The 14,686-nt window shown below is 36.7% G+C and overlaps 1 protein-coding gene across 22 annotated transcripts in view; it reads left to right on the top strand.

Annotated features, from left to right (window-relative positions):
• Positions 1 to 14,686, top strand: part of RBFOX1 (RNA binding fox-1 homolog 1) — a 1,158,532-nt gene that overhangs the window by 866,638 nt on the left and 277,208 nt on the right. Inside the window, exon 1 of one of the 22 annotated variants that reach the window (XM_027654837.1) lies at positions 2,847 to 3,002. The exons of the other annotated variants lie outside the window; for them this stretch is intronic. The gene's annotated coding sequence lies outside the window, so the exon portion shown is untranslated. Of the gene's footprint in view, positions 1 to 2,846; positions 3,003 to 14,686 lie in introns of those variants that run through there. 22 annotated transcript variants of the gene reach the window in all.

Here is a 14,686-nt window from a genome sequence, read left to right as displayed (position 1 = left end):
AAGGGTTACATGCAAATAATTGCTTTATTCCTGATTTTCATGGTGTGATGGTGCTTTTGGACAAAACCAGAATAGCGAGGGCTGTCAGTAGAATAGCATTTTTTCATCTTTTAATAAAAAGCATGTAGTTTGTAATTAGCAAGGTAGAATTTTTTTAAAAAACAAAATGGTGCCTATTAATGTAATTTCTAAGAGTTAATGAACTTAATCAGTACCATACTGTTCATCTAAGTTCATAGAAAGAGAACAGGAGAGGGCAAACCGAAGAGGACTTGAGTCTATTTCCATTCAGGAATTTCAGTATTTTTAAGGATTTTCTCAAGTGTGAAGCTATGGCCTGCAGTAACTATCAACCAGATGGTTTATAATAACTGATATTAACTCCTTTTTGCTACAAAATGGTTTTCAGGGCCTATTTTCACATATATTCTCATGGAAAGTCCCATTAATATACTTTTAAGTACAGAAGCTGCACTTCTCTGTTTATATAGGGACTGTGGAGTTTATATTATGGAATACAGTCATTTTCAGTTTCTTAACAGGAATGTTCTCTATTAGAAATTGTTCCTTAACACACAGAATCAGTAAGCACTCACACAATCTTTGCTTCACTTCAATTTGAATTTTCCTCAGGTAAGAATAATTTCATATTCCAGCATAAGGGGTGTCTCCCTTCTCACACTGGGTACACTGAGCTCCTGCAAGAGACAGAGGCTCCAAAGGCTTTTCTCTCTTTTATTTTGCAGTTGCTTGAAATATTCATTTACCACCTCCTTTTCAGTACTTCTCTTGGCTGACTTGGCAGTATTAGAGAAAATACAGATTAAATCTCACTGTCTTGTCCCTTAAATTTACCCAGACTTAATTGTGGATTTACAGGATTATGTATGTATACATATTTATATTTTTATATGTGCATATATTTTTTTTTTCCTTTTTAGGCTAATGAAAAATTCACTGTGCCGATGAGCTTTATGTTGTCATATGAAGATTAATGCTTGTTTTGGAATAATATTTCATTTTAATTTCTTTTAACTGACTAAAGGCAGTAAACCATGATCTTCACTATTTCCCTTTCTAGCAAGCCACTGATTGATATAAGAGATTTTTTCATTCGTATATATATTTTATATATATATATATATATATGCAAATTGTTCTCCAAATTCATGTCCAAATTAATTGTTAATTTGACATTTTTAAATTGACAAAATTGATATTCTGGGCAACAGTGCCAAGTTGATATGCACACAAAAATTGGAATATTTGTCTGCATGCTGTGAGTCAAGTGAGAGTAGGATTTTTGTGCTCCCACTGACAGCTCTTTCCCTCGTACTTGTGTTTTCCTACCTTTAGGAAGCAGCTTGCTTTCAATTTATGCAGTATAAATACTATACCTCATGCAGGGAGTATATTGCTACTTTTAATTTGGGCAAAGTGTCTAATATATCACACCTGCTTGCTAAGTTGTGAGAATTTAAGATCACTTTCTTCAAGAAAACTCTGGACTCTGGAAAGGTATCAAATTTTGTTGGAACTGAGACAAAAGTGAAGTGTGCACAATAATTATTTAGTTCATCTCTGGGCTACTTTTTAGGTGTTGTGAAGGAAAAAAGCAAGAGGAAATATAGTTGCAGTCAGAGGTCAATGTAAAGAAGTCCAGGTAAATCAAAAACTATTTTACACTGTAACTACCTTGCTCTTCTCCCTTTGCCTTGTCCTTTCCCACCCCACCTGTAGTTTTTGTTTGCTCTCCCACTGACCTTTTCATACCTTCTCTGCTCATTTGTAGTGTGTTTAATTTGAGGTAAACAAACGTAGTTTGTTAAGACAGAAAAGTCTGATGGAAGTTTGTGATGTTTTACAGCCTCTTTCTTGCCCCTGAAGTTCTGAAAGGCAAATAAACCCCCAGAGATCCCTTGGTGGGGTTTGTACAGGGTCTGTAGGACCTGCTGTAGCAGTTGCAGAGGGGATGTCATATCAACCCAACGTGCCCATGGAATCAGGAGCCTGTTTGGACAGGGACCTGCCCGTGTCAATGATGTGCCTCATTCTGTTTACATGGAACAAATTTGGAATTTACACAGAAAACTAATGGAGCCTCTGGTGTCTTGCAGATTTCCTTGGCTTTATCTCCTATGTATAATTAATGTAACCAAGTGAGTGAATGAGCACTTTTCTGTAGGAGTCAATAGGCAAGGATGTTTGGAAAATGAATGAAGTGCTAAGATTAATTGCAAGGCTGCCTGCCTGAATATCCTGTTGAGAGACTCAGAAGGAAATGCCAACCCTCTTATATCCAAGGATTTCTTTATTAAAAGTTGTTCATAATCTAAATAACATTAGATATCAGATTGGACTGAAGATAACGTTTTACTGTGACTGTACATGTCTTAGCAATTGAAAGCTATTCATTGCTGTTAGAGAACAATTCATATGAATATTGATCTTAATCTGCTCAGCTGGCTTGTTAGTATTCTGCATAATGACAGCCAATTCCAATAATAATTAAAAAAATGTATCTTCTAAAATGCACAGTGGTTGACTAGTCAGCTGAAAGATTTAAATGAAAGTTTTGTGTGAACTACTCTGAAAAAAAACAAGCAAAAATCAGATGGGGACAGGGTACAGTTAAAGAATTCTGGTTTTGCTTTACATTTTTTTAGTCATTTTAGAGATCATTTATCTTTTTGAGTCTAGATTTTTTTTTTTTCCTGATTATTTTAGCAAAGAACTGCTCACCAATATTTTGCCAGTATTTTCAAATAGATTTCCTGAAGGGAAGAAATAATATTTGGTGGGGGGGTTTTTAGCTCTTAGGAATATTTTGAATTTATTGATTGATTCTGTCTGCAGACCTCTGTTGTTGTTTTGACTGCCACTAATGTAACACCTGACAATATGGATCTAAAACGTGCAGCCACGTTTGTGAATGGCAGATAGAAACACGGGAGTGCACAAAGGACAATCCCCAGTACTGGAAGGGAGGAACTTGTCAGCAGGTACTGTGTTCAAGTTCAGACAGAGGTTTTTATTCTTTACCCTTTTAGCATGAAATCGATGGGGAATGCATAATTTTTTTACATGTGTCTAAGATTGCACAGCAAATGGTCACCAATAGGACTCTCAGCTGCCACACAATCTGGCACAGCTCCTTTCTGCTCCACAGCTCCCAGTTGCATTCAGCCCACTGTCGATGTGAAGCCACTTTTTGGCTCCTTGCCCATCTGTTTTAGTAATTACTGTCATATAAACTGATATTTCTGAACTAGAAATCGTGTTGTTGTGAGATAAGCCCATTGGAGTTACCTTTTGTGATGTGTTGAAGCAGTTCATCGGCTTTCTGCTTTAAACAATAAATGTTACATCAACATTTCCTGCAATATATAGAGAAGGATATTATGATTTATTTTTTTAACACAAGGAGTTATAATTAAATATAATCAAATTTTGAAAATGCTTGCTTTTTTTATGGTAATGGCACCTTCAGAATTGTTAGTTTTAAGATCAAAAAAGAAAACAGTGTCCTTGAATAAAGTATTTGTGTTAATAAGTTTTGGCACACATAACTTTTTAAGTGTAAAATATACAAAGAAGTGGTTTGACCTATCCAAGTTATCCATTAGCACAACAGGACTCTCCAAAATGACATCATTACATATGTCAGCTAAAGTACAAAGGTTTCAGGAGGATGAAGAGCAGCTTTATTCTTACAGAAGTTGAGTAGAATCAAAGGTGAGTTCAAAGAAATGTGGCATCCAGGATCAGAGAACATCCTATCATCAACTTAACCCATGAAGAAACCCAGGGGCAATGGCAAGGAAGCCAACACAAATGTCAGTGGATTGTGCCAGAGAGCCAGATGCCATCACTGGAAAATAACTTCCTCAGCTTGGCATCTGTGCCTTCTGCCTGCCATCCAAAAGGGAAGGAAAAGCTGGGCAAGCAGGATTATTTTGGGGTCAGCACAGAGCATGTTCCTCTCTCTTCCCTTTGCTCTCTTGGCTGACTTGCATCAGGCACGTCAGTGCCAAGTGCAGAAAGAGCACAGGCAATGCCATGCACGTACAGGTAGGGGTGGAAATGAGGATGTGGTTGCATTTGGGCAGGTGGGAATGGAAAAAGGGGGAGACCAAGGAAAGAGGTGGAAGAAAAGAGAGAAAAATAAAAACAGAACACATACTAGGATGATGAAAATAAGCCTTTACCTTCCACACTTCTTACAGCGTTCATTTATTTTAATATTTTCAGTGGTGCAACTTCAGTGATTTCTCTGACTTTTCCCAAGTCAGGTTTGCTCAGTAACCAAACAAATCCTTGTTGAGTTCTCTTTACAATGCCATTGCATGGAGCAGGCTCAAAGCATTTAGCAAATGTAATGTTTAGAACTTAAACTGAATTCTTTTATGTGATCGTTGCTACCATTCTTTTATACCTGAATAATGTATCTAAATATGCATCCAAATATGGTTTGATTGCTTCCTTTTAAGTTGTAGGAATAATTTCTATTCATGTTATCAGACACCTAATAGTAGGCTTAACCACTGTGAAGCATTAGAAAGAGGGACTGCAATAATTTGAGTGGCCTCCAGTGACAGTGAGGGCACTGGAAAATGTACACTGAAACTAGTAACTAGTAGTCTTTTCTGGTTAGCCATTAGTTCTTTATGCATAAAAGGTGTATTTTCCTATTCAAAAGGCTTCATGTGTATGGATTGGGTAGGGAGATAAACACTGAAACTTCTGTTTTCAAGCCTGAACGTTCTGTGCAAACACTTGTGGGAAATGGAGATCTTCTGAAGTGGCAAAATCCTTTTTTTTCCTGTTTTTTTTTAAGTGAAAATACCACAGTAGTAAATATGAAATAAGTGCTAATTAATTCAGGGAAAACTCTTTAAATATATATTGATCAGAAGGAGGGAGACAACTGAGGTGAACTGTAGACTTAAAACATTACTTTCCAAAGGTTAAAAAAGCTGAGAGAATATTGTTTTTCTGCTTCATCTGTCAAACATGGTAGGGAAGGCCCAATTTAAGGCAGACAATAAAGGACTTTGATGAACATTCACTACCCCATGGACAGAGCAGGGTTCCTTTTTGGTGTGGTAGTGCTGGATTCTGAAAGAAAACAGTGGGTAGGAGGAAGTTGAAAAGACTTGAGCAGCCATCATCTGTCTTGGAACTAAAGGATTTTTCCCCACTTTAAGTTACAGTATCCTGTGTTTTTCATGCATTCAGAACATACTAAATCCTTAGAAAGATCCCAGTGTCATAGCATGAGGAATTATGAGTAAGAGCAAACTTGTGTCTAGAGCTGGTCTGGACAAAAGAGGATTATGGAACTCTGACTTGTTATTTAAAATCTTCGGGTCTTTTTTTTTTTTTCCTTTAGGTTCAGTAATCATTGCTGAGGACAAAAACTAACGAGATGTAGTCATCAATCTAATTTACTTTTGTGGCAGCTGTGGAGTTTTAAAATTTGTAATATATGATGAGGATTTTGCAAGGAGGATAGAGTTGGCACTGTGCAATTTAAGGATTTTGTGTCATAACGGATTCATATACGTTGAACTTTATAGTTCTTTTGGAGTTAAATCTTCAGATGCCTTATCCTGGAATAAAACCTTTATCATTTGGGTTTGCAATTCCAAGTGTGTCATGATTGAAATATTTTAGCTTGGCAGTATTACATTTTGGTTTATTCTTTCTTTCTTTCTTCATTCTCTTTCTCCTTATTATAGATGGTCTAAATTTTTTTCACTTCACCTTTTTACACTTCAGTGCTTCACAGACTTCACTCCCTAAATCTTGCCACATGAACTTAATGCACTTTTTCCTTTTAATTTTTCTTGATGCCTTCATATATTTTTTAATTAATTTATAACAATATAGGGGGTCGCAGGTTCTGACTATGAGGAGGAGTAGAGGAGTAGCTGCAAGTAAATTCTTAAAGATTTAAAAGCTTGAATAATTTGGTAATGGATGAAAGGTAAGTGGCTGGTTATTCCAACACTCAGTAAAAGATTCAGAGTTTTAATATTATGGAATCACAGAACAAAGGAGGCTGGAAGGGACCTCTGGAGATTGCTGAATCCACCCACTCTGCACAAAACAGGATCAGCTGCAGTAGCAGGTACATAGGGACCAGATTTGGGGTATCTCCATAAACAGAGACTCCACAGCCTGTGTGGAAACACTGTGCCAATGTTTGAGAGATTCTCCTCACAGGGTAAAAGGTTCTCTGATCTTTAAACAGGCCACAGTGTCAGTCAGTCTGTGCCCATGGCCTCCTCTAGTTTGCCTGCACAGCCCTGAGAAGCATCTGGCTCGTCTTTACTCTCCCTTCAGGTGTTTATGCCCATTGGTAAGATCCCTCCAGCCTTTTCTTTTTATGGCTAAGCAGTCTGAGCTGTCTCAGCCTCTCCTTGCACATCACATCCTCCATTCCCTGCTTCATCTTTCTGCCCTTTGCTGGACTCTCTGCAGCGCGTCCGTCCCATCCTGGGGACCGTGGAATTCCAGGTGTGGCCTCACCAACACTGAGTCGAAGGGGAAGGATCACATTCCTTGTGATGTGCTCTCCAGGCCCTTTCTAACACAACCCAGGATGCTGCAGACCTGGTTTTCTTCAAGGGCACGTTGCTGCCTTGTGTTCAGTTTGTCCTCCTGGTCTCCCACGTCCTTTCCTACGGAGCTCCTTTCCAGCCAGTTGTTCCCCAGCCTGTGCACAGGGCTCTTCCTCTCCAGATGCAGGACTTGGCACTGCTCAGTGTTCTCTTTTCGTCCTCTTCCTTACCACACTGCATCACCTGGATTGTGTTTTTAGTAGTAGTAGTTGCTGGTTTTGAATTCCTTTGAGCAATGTATAGAATCCGGGTTTAAGGTTTTTTTTTTCTTCTCTTGGGAATTTATCACTCCCAGAATACCCCTTATTATAGGCATCAGTGTTTTATCTTATTCATGCTGACCTCTACCTATGTTGTCTAAATGTTTTGTCTTTCCTTTTGCTTTTCATTTCTCTCCTATCTGAGAAATACAACATCCTACAATTCTTTTTATTAGTTTGGAAATCCACACATAATTCATATGGCTCAGTTGCTGTCATTGCTGTAGTCACATTACCCTTACAGCTTTTAAAGAACATTATTAAGAGCTCAATACCTTGAATTTCAGTGGCAGTCTGTGCCTTATTCTTTGAAAACCCCAGTACAGAAACTTTAGGTGATTACCTTTTAATTATAGGTGCTAATGAGTTGGAGGAGGGAGGAACCAAGCAGCGGCAAAGACTCTGAGTAATAAAAAAAAGTTTAAAAGTACTTTAAACTAGGAAAAATGTTAGTGATCTTTTTATGGAATGTACAGTGCTCTATTTCTGTGGCTGTAGGTTGGAAACAGATTGGATGTCAGACTGATTGTCAGCATTTGTGTTAGTGGCTTTTACATGTGGGTGGTTTCTCAAGTAAAGAATTTTGCATTTATTGTAAAAACTAGTAAGGTAATTTTCCTATAGCTAGCTAGTTATTAAAATATATAAAATTTAATTAATGTATAACAAGGATTTGAAAACTTACCTTCTGTTTCAAAGAGAAGGGACTCCTAAAACATAATTCACTATTAGCATTTGAACCAACAGACTGAACATACAATGCTTGGTGTGTGCTGAAAGGATTTGATAGAATAAGTTTTAAGTAGCTTCAGACTTTTTCTTTTCTCTCTGTTGCTTCTATCACAATAAAGATTAATTACTGTGTGCTTGAATAATCACCTGCTGAATCTATATGTGCATTTTTACACCTATATCCATAGCAGATGGTGGTGTATTATCTTTGCTGCTTATATACTTTATCTTCTTGATCTGTGCTATCATCACACTTTGGAATATCAATTGAAAATCTGAGTTCTGGCTCACTGGAACATTTTGAGCCCATCATTTACCACTTCACAAAAAGTGGCATTCAAATAGTTCTTCTGTGTTGATTCAGAGCTCTCTTTGAGGATTTCTGGGAATTCTGGTACAAGGGAGACAGCCCAGTTTTCCTGGACAACTCTGGGGTTGTGTTATTCCCTCTGTACTAACTACTCTATTCTTAAGCCTCTTCCCATGAGCAGAACAACAAACTTGTTCAATACCTGAGCATCATATGAAGTCACACCAAGAGGTGTGTGACAGGCACCAGCAAACACCCTTCCCCTCTGCCTTAGTGCCAGAAAATCCTTCATAAAATCCAGCAAAAGTGATGGGTGAATCCATCTGATTTGTTCTGTGTGTTGAATCAGTCCTGTTAGTTGGTTATGCAAACCTTTTTATTAATTCATATCTATATTTGTTTCCCTACAAATGTGCTTTTAAAGCAGAGCTGCTTTACAGGTAGATGTTGATTTTTGTTTTACTTAATTCTTTTAAGCAAAAAAAGAATGTCAGATCATAGTTGGTAGGTTTATTCTGTGTAGCCTAACTAATGTGGCTATAAAGTAAAAGTTAGTTAAATTGGGACAGAAATCAGGGTGCAGACTTGAACTGGAGCTGTTTATTCTGACAATTTGATGGCTTGGTATGTTTAGCTGCTCTGAAGCAAATTAAAAAAGGCCATCATGTGAAAGATTTGGTGACTATACTCAGAATAGTTGGCAAAACAAGAGAGCAAAAATTAGGGACAATTTCAAGCTGAATAAGTATGGAAAATGTTTGTGTGTTGGTAGATGAAGTAGGGTCTAACTGCAGAGTTTTAAGGCTAATGCTGAAAAAAAATGAAACACGGGAAACCCAGAAAGAGCAACATCACCCTGATGAAGAGAGGAGATAAGCACAGAGAAGCCTGTGTTTTAAGAGTTAGATCAAAGGACAAATTTTGGTGATGGTAGAAAAAAAGTAATTATTTTATTTTTCGTGAATACTTAAATTTATAAAATTTGTCTGGAACACAAGGAATACGTTTTTGTACACGTTTATGTATCTATAAAGAAAATTACAGAATAAGTCTTTCAAAAGACAGTTTATGTCTTACTGTGTGAAATAACTTTCTTTACTGTTGACTGTTCTACAGGCTAATTGTATTCTAGTTACATGTTTAATTCAGATAGGCATTAAAGGTGTGTAAAGATTTTTTTTTGTCTAAATATTACAAAACTGAGCTTTTTTACCACGTTTCTTTGTCTCCTGTTTTTGTTTAGTTTGTTGATCCTGATGATCCAGCTCTGCATGCATTCAGACTTTTCATCAGATAATATATAATGAAGCAAATGTACCAAACAGTAAAAAGCTAAAATGACTGAAAATACAGTTGAAATTGAGAGAAATATAGAGACAGGGCAAAATATGAACTAATAAATCCTGCATGAAAGCATCTAAATACTTAATATTACTTGTGTAAAGCTTTTGTTTTGCCATGAAAGCCCTGAAATATAATAGCACTTTGGTATGTCTAGAATATAAATAATGTGATGACAGCATCATTCTAAAGTTCATGCATGTTTTTAAACTGATTTAGTGTTCTCCTACAGTTCTCAATTTTATCCAGATGCCTTATTCAGTCACACCAAAAGCACATTACTGAACATTTTATTTATCATTCTATAAGGCTTAATCCACTTGCAAGTGAGAACTGCACTGTTTGCAGTTGAGCTGCATTTCACACCTGTTTGGAGAAGGAGAAAGACTGAGGTGGTTTTGTGTTTCAGCCTGAGGTTTCTGAGGATATTTTTTTCTTGAAATAGGCTCACCAGAGCCACATTTTCTGCTACAGATCCTGCCTGCTACCTGCAATTCACTGTTAATTTTTCCTTTATCACCTGGATTACTGATTTTAGTATATCCACTGCTCCAATCTATTGTTATCAAGGCAGTTTGTGTCTAATTTTATTCTTTTAAACAAAATCTGAAAACAACCTCCAAGTTTGTAATGAATTTGTATTTTTTTTATTTTTTTTTTTGCATACGAGTCAGTTATCTCGCTTTGCAAAACCTTTTTTCTCATTGACATGAGGAATTCTTTCAGCAATTCAGTAGGTGGGATACTTGGATGACGTGGCAGAATGAGTGTGTGGGTACTGTGTTGTGAAGAATTCTCCAACTTTCTAATGAGTTTCTGGCTTAGAATGTTTTCTTAGAGGTAATTATCCCCAGTGAATCCAGTCAACATCCTGCTTGCATAATTAAAATATTTTCTTCATAAGTGTTTGTTTGAAATAGGATGTATTTGTTTTCATCATTTCAGAGCTTATGACTAATCATTGGCTTAGTTTTTGAAATTGCAGGGGGCCAGATTTTTTCCAAAATCTTTTGTAGGTTTTTTTTCTGTATTTTTCCTTTATAAATACGTATAAACCTTCTTCTTTCAGCAGAAGAAATTATCCTTAGGTGTATTTTCTAGTGCATTAAAACTTTGTAGTTCTTTAAGATGAAAGCAAGGAGTAAGTTTATACATTTAATTGAAGCACATCACATTTTGGGGATTATTTGTAGCTGGAAGTAACTGCCATTATTTACTTATGATTTCCTTGCAGAATGATCAAAAACCATCATTGACAAACAAACCTGGTTCTCTCTAATGACTCTGAATGCAAGTATCAATAACAAATAACAGCTGTTCATCAGAGAAGACTTGATTAAATGAAAATTTAGTGCTGCAAACACTTAATGGTGACTCCATTTGTTGCTTCCAGTTGGGCACAAGTGGACTTGCCTGTTACTTTATCTTCCTTATGCTTTAAAGGATATTTTTTGTAAATCCTCTGTAATGAGTACCTTAAAAACAAATTTTAAGCAAGTTATAAATGATGGATTTTGCCCTCTCTCCAGCTCCTCGTGTCCCTCCAGTTTCACAGTTAATTAGGTGGCTTAAAAATGTGGCTTCGCTGTGCAATTAATGTGAGTTGGTGTCTCACCTCGTTTTCATTCACAGGATCATTACCAAGATGTAGAAGGCCTAGGTTTTAGTAAAATGCTGCATGAACCAATATTTCACAGCTTACTTTTGGAAAGAAACAATCATTTCATTTTTCAAGATTCAGTTTTGCCATGAAGGCAACATAACTCACTTCAGGCAGACCATTTGGAATATTTTTCCAACCTCTTATGTACTAATATCAAATCAAATCTTGTTCCACGTATCCTGCTGCTGTATTGTTGAACCAAATGTCATTTTATATCTTCTGCAAGAATTTTTGAGGTTTTAACTCTGTAGCATTAATAAGCCAGTAATGAAAGATGACCATTTAGAAATTGCTGTACAAAATCAACTCAAGAGCACTGACACGTTATTCAGCTTGAATATTTTATTATTTTTTTTCTTTGGTCTCTTTATATGTCAAGGGGAAAAAAAATTGCTGTAGCATGTTATGAAATACTCTGTCACATGCACATGAAAATATATCATAGTTGGCATATCTGTAATTTAGTTGTAAGCATAAAATTCCTATTAGGAATCTATATATCATATTAGCAAAACCGTATCCATCCTGCAGTATATTATTTTGATAACACGATAGCTGGATTTGAAATGGAATCCAAAGGTCAGAGTTGGCATCGTATTGGGAATTACTTAATCACATTTTCCTTCCTGTCACTGACCTCATCTCCCTCCAGTCCTAACTACGACTGTCTCCTTTGCAGCAGGTGTGGAAACCCTCTGTGTTTGTGTAATTTCTTTTTTTTAAACCTACAGTGGAGAAAGTTTTCAGTCTGCATATCAGCTTTTTTTCCGGGGGTGACACTGAACCAATCAAGTATTTGATTATTTGTGATCTGTAAATTCATTGTATTAAATGTATTTGTAATTTCTATTTTTCAAGTGGCATCTCACAGTTATTTAGGTTATATTAGCAAATACTAAATTTACAGTAACAACAGATAAAGATAACAATAAATCACACTGTTCATCCCCCACAAAAGCCCATTATTCCCCGCATTGCACTTCCTTACTGCAGTAGCAAACCTATATTTGCTTTGAGTAAGTTATATATTATTTAACAATAAAGCTACATAAAAAATATGTGTAAGGTTCAGGACTTGAGCATTTGAATTTTTCTTGTGCTGAAAACATCATGAAATTCCTACATTTAAAGAACAGTTTTTCTCCAAGCATCTGATCTGGACTTCTTAATGGCTAAAAAATTTAAATTACATGGGACATAACTCAAGTAAAGTTGAGGTTAGTTTGTCCAAAGATATGCAGAAACTAGCATTAACTTGTGACAGTGATAGCACAACAAAAATATTGTTTACCTGAGTCAGCATTGGCACAGTATAGTCAGGATATTTGTGAGTGCTGAAGGGAAAAGAAGCTTATAGTGATTGATTTTTTTTGTTTCAAAACAAAAGAACATTAAAAATGTCTGATTGGAAGGTATGTGTGTGACAAATACAATCAGAATGGTGCTTTTGAATGAATTTATTTGAGGGTTTGTAGGGGTTTTTTAAGAAACAACCATCTATTGATAAAACAAATTAGAAACCCAGCGTATCCTGTACCCCAAGCCCTGAATTTTTCCGCTGTAATATGAAAATTAACTGACTTTTCTATCAACATTTAAGTGTTATTGTGGGGAATGAGAACCAGTGTGAATGTAAGCTGTTATTTAATTTTGTTCCCTGCTGCTCCTTTTTGAGTTCCTTCTCCCTGGTGGTGTTTTGGGTTTGGGAGAGCAGCTTTGTCCTGGACTTCAGCCTCCTCTTGTGGGGTGAAGCATCCAGAGCACCACCAAGAGATGGGAAGCACAAACTTAGGCTATCCCTCACCTTTTATAATCATTAGCAATCTTTTAATTGTTACCAATCCAAGATGTGAAAAATATTGTAGAAGTAAGTAAAACTTTTGGGGAGAGAGGATACCTGAGAAAGGAAAGCAAGCTACTCTTTTACTCCAGGTACACTTCCAGCCAAGAGAGGCTCTGAATTTTGGTTATAATCATTGCTATCAGACTAAGAAAATAGAAGAGAATTGCAGAGTATGTGACAACACTACATGATTTTTACTTTATGTAATGAATAATAATAATATATGTGTGTACCTATGTATCTCCCAGGATTATATATATATAAGAAAGTGATTGATAGCTAGGATGTAACAGATTTTTAAATACTGTTAAGAGTTCCACAGCTGGAATAAATTCTGTGAGTAATCTAGAGGAAAATAACTTCAGATCAGCTTTTGGTTCATTGTGGTGTTTTAGAAATTACTAAGAGTCTTTTTGGTGCTGTGCAATAAGGGGACATATCCTGCTTTCCCCAGTCTGTCTGTCATGGTACCAAATGTATGTTGGGAAAATACCAAGAGATTTAAAAAAAAAGAAAAGCTCTGAAAGGGATATAACAACCCAGACACTGTGTGGACTGGGTATTAAGCTCCTCTTCTGTGATCTTTTTGGTTGATTTCCACGTGAGCAGAAATCTTGTGTTGTAAAGATTCGGGTTCCAGGCTTCTCACTTGGCAGCGAGGACTGTCAACAAGAAAGGCATTCATTATTAATAATGAAAAAAACAATTCACAGCATTTTTCATCTTTCCCAGGGAGGAAAAGGACAAAGAGCCATCAGCACATTAAAGTGTGTAGCTCACCCATCCTGGCCTCCCTGAGCCGTGGTAATGAATGTGATATATGCAGGCAGAGACAATGTACACTGCGAAAACATGTATATTTGTCACGAAATACAGCTTTCCTTTTTGGGTTATCCTAGTGGGAGGCAATATTTGTTTGAGAAGGAAAGTGAATGTATTTTCCAGCTGTGAATTCTGTGTCAGGGCAGCCATTTTCAATGGATTTTGTCTCAGTTCCTTGGTATTTTCTTCATAATTACATAGATAATATGTCATTTTTGCGTTTGAGGTCAGTTAGATAATCTGAACTCAGAGTTCCTCTACAGATTAGTTATTTCAGTCCAGGCTAAAGATCTGGGTTTGTAGCTTATGAATACAATTTGAATACCTTACCTCTGTTCTGAACTACAAAAAGATTGTATAAATACATAAATAGATTTTTTTAATAGAATAAAGTACAGAAATATCTTAAGGGATACAACCATCCCTGTTTGTTTCCTAAAAAAAGTTAACTGTTCTGAAGCAAAAAGAAAACATTCTGGTGGAATGAAAACTGAAGCATAAGAATAAAATGTTCAATTAATAGTAAAAAAAGCTCGACCAAACAAGAATTATTACTCATTCAGCTTTAAAAATTCTGCAGCTAAGGACACATGACTTGGGAAACATTCCCTTCATACTCTGCTCTTTGTTTGGCACAGTGTTCTAAAGTACTTGTGTTAAATGTGTGCTGTTTGTACTGGCACAGAAAACATACCCAGAGGGACATGAAGTGTGAGAGTGTGTCTTTATACTCCAAGTGCATTTGATGTTAACTGTGCTGAACAAGAGGCTGTTTGGGTTGCAGGTGAAGGACACCTGCCCAGTGGTGTCACTGAGGGAATGCACCAAGAATTACCTGGTTTTGTGGTCCCTGAGACCTGGTGGACCAAATTCTTGGCCTATTTTGTGTCAGTTCGTGTCTGTGACTAAGGCTCTGTCACCCTAAGGTTGTCTGTACCTCTGAGGAATCACCTCTGGTCGTCCACTCATGATGATTTATTGCCTGCTGGGACAAAAATCCCTTGCTACAAAGAAAGCTGGTGTCTTTTCTAGTGTCTTCTGGTTATGTGTTATGAATGAGCAGTAGAACGTCATGAGCTGATGGTTCCT

This window comes from Corapipo altera, unplaced genomic scaffold, assembly GCF_003945725.1.
Source record: "Corapipo altera isolate COAL_440 unplaced genomic scaffold, ASM394572v1 98, whole genome shotgun sequence".
Classification (NCBI taxonomy): Eukaryota; Metazoa; Chordata; class Aves; order Passeriformes; family Pipridae; genus Corapipo; species Corapipo altera.
Note: the sequence above shows the minus strand (reverse complement) of the source record. Positions and strands in the feature narration are given on the sequence as shown.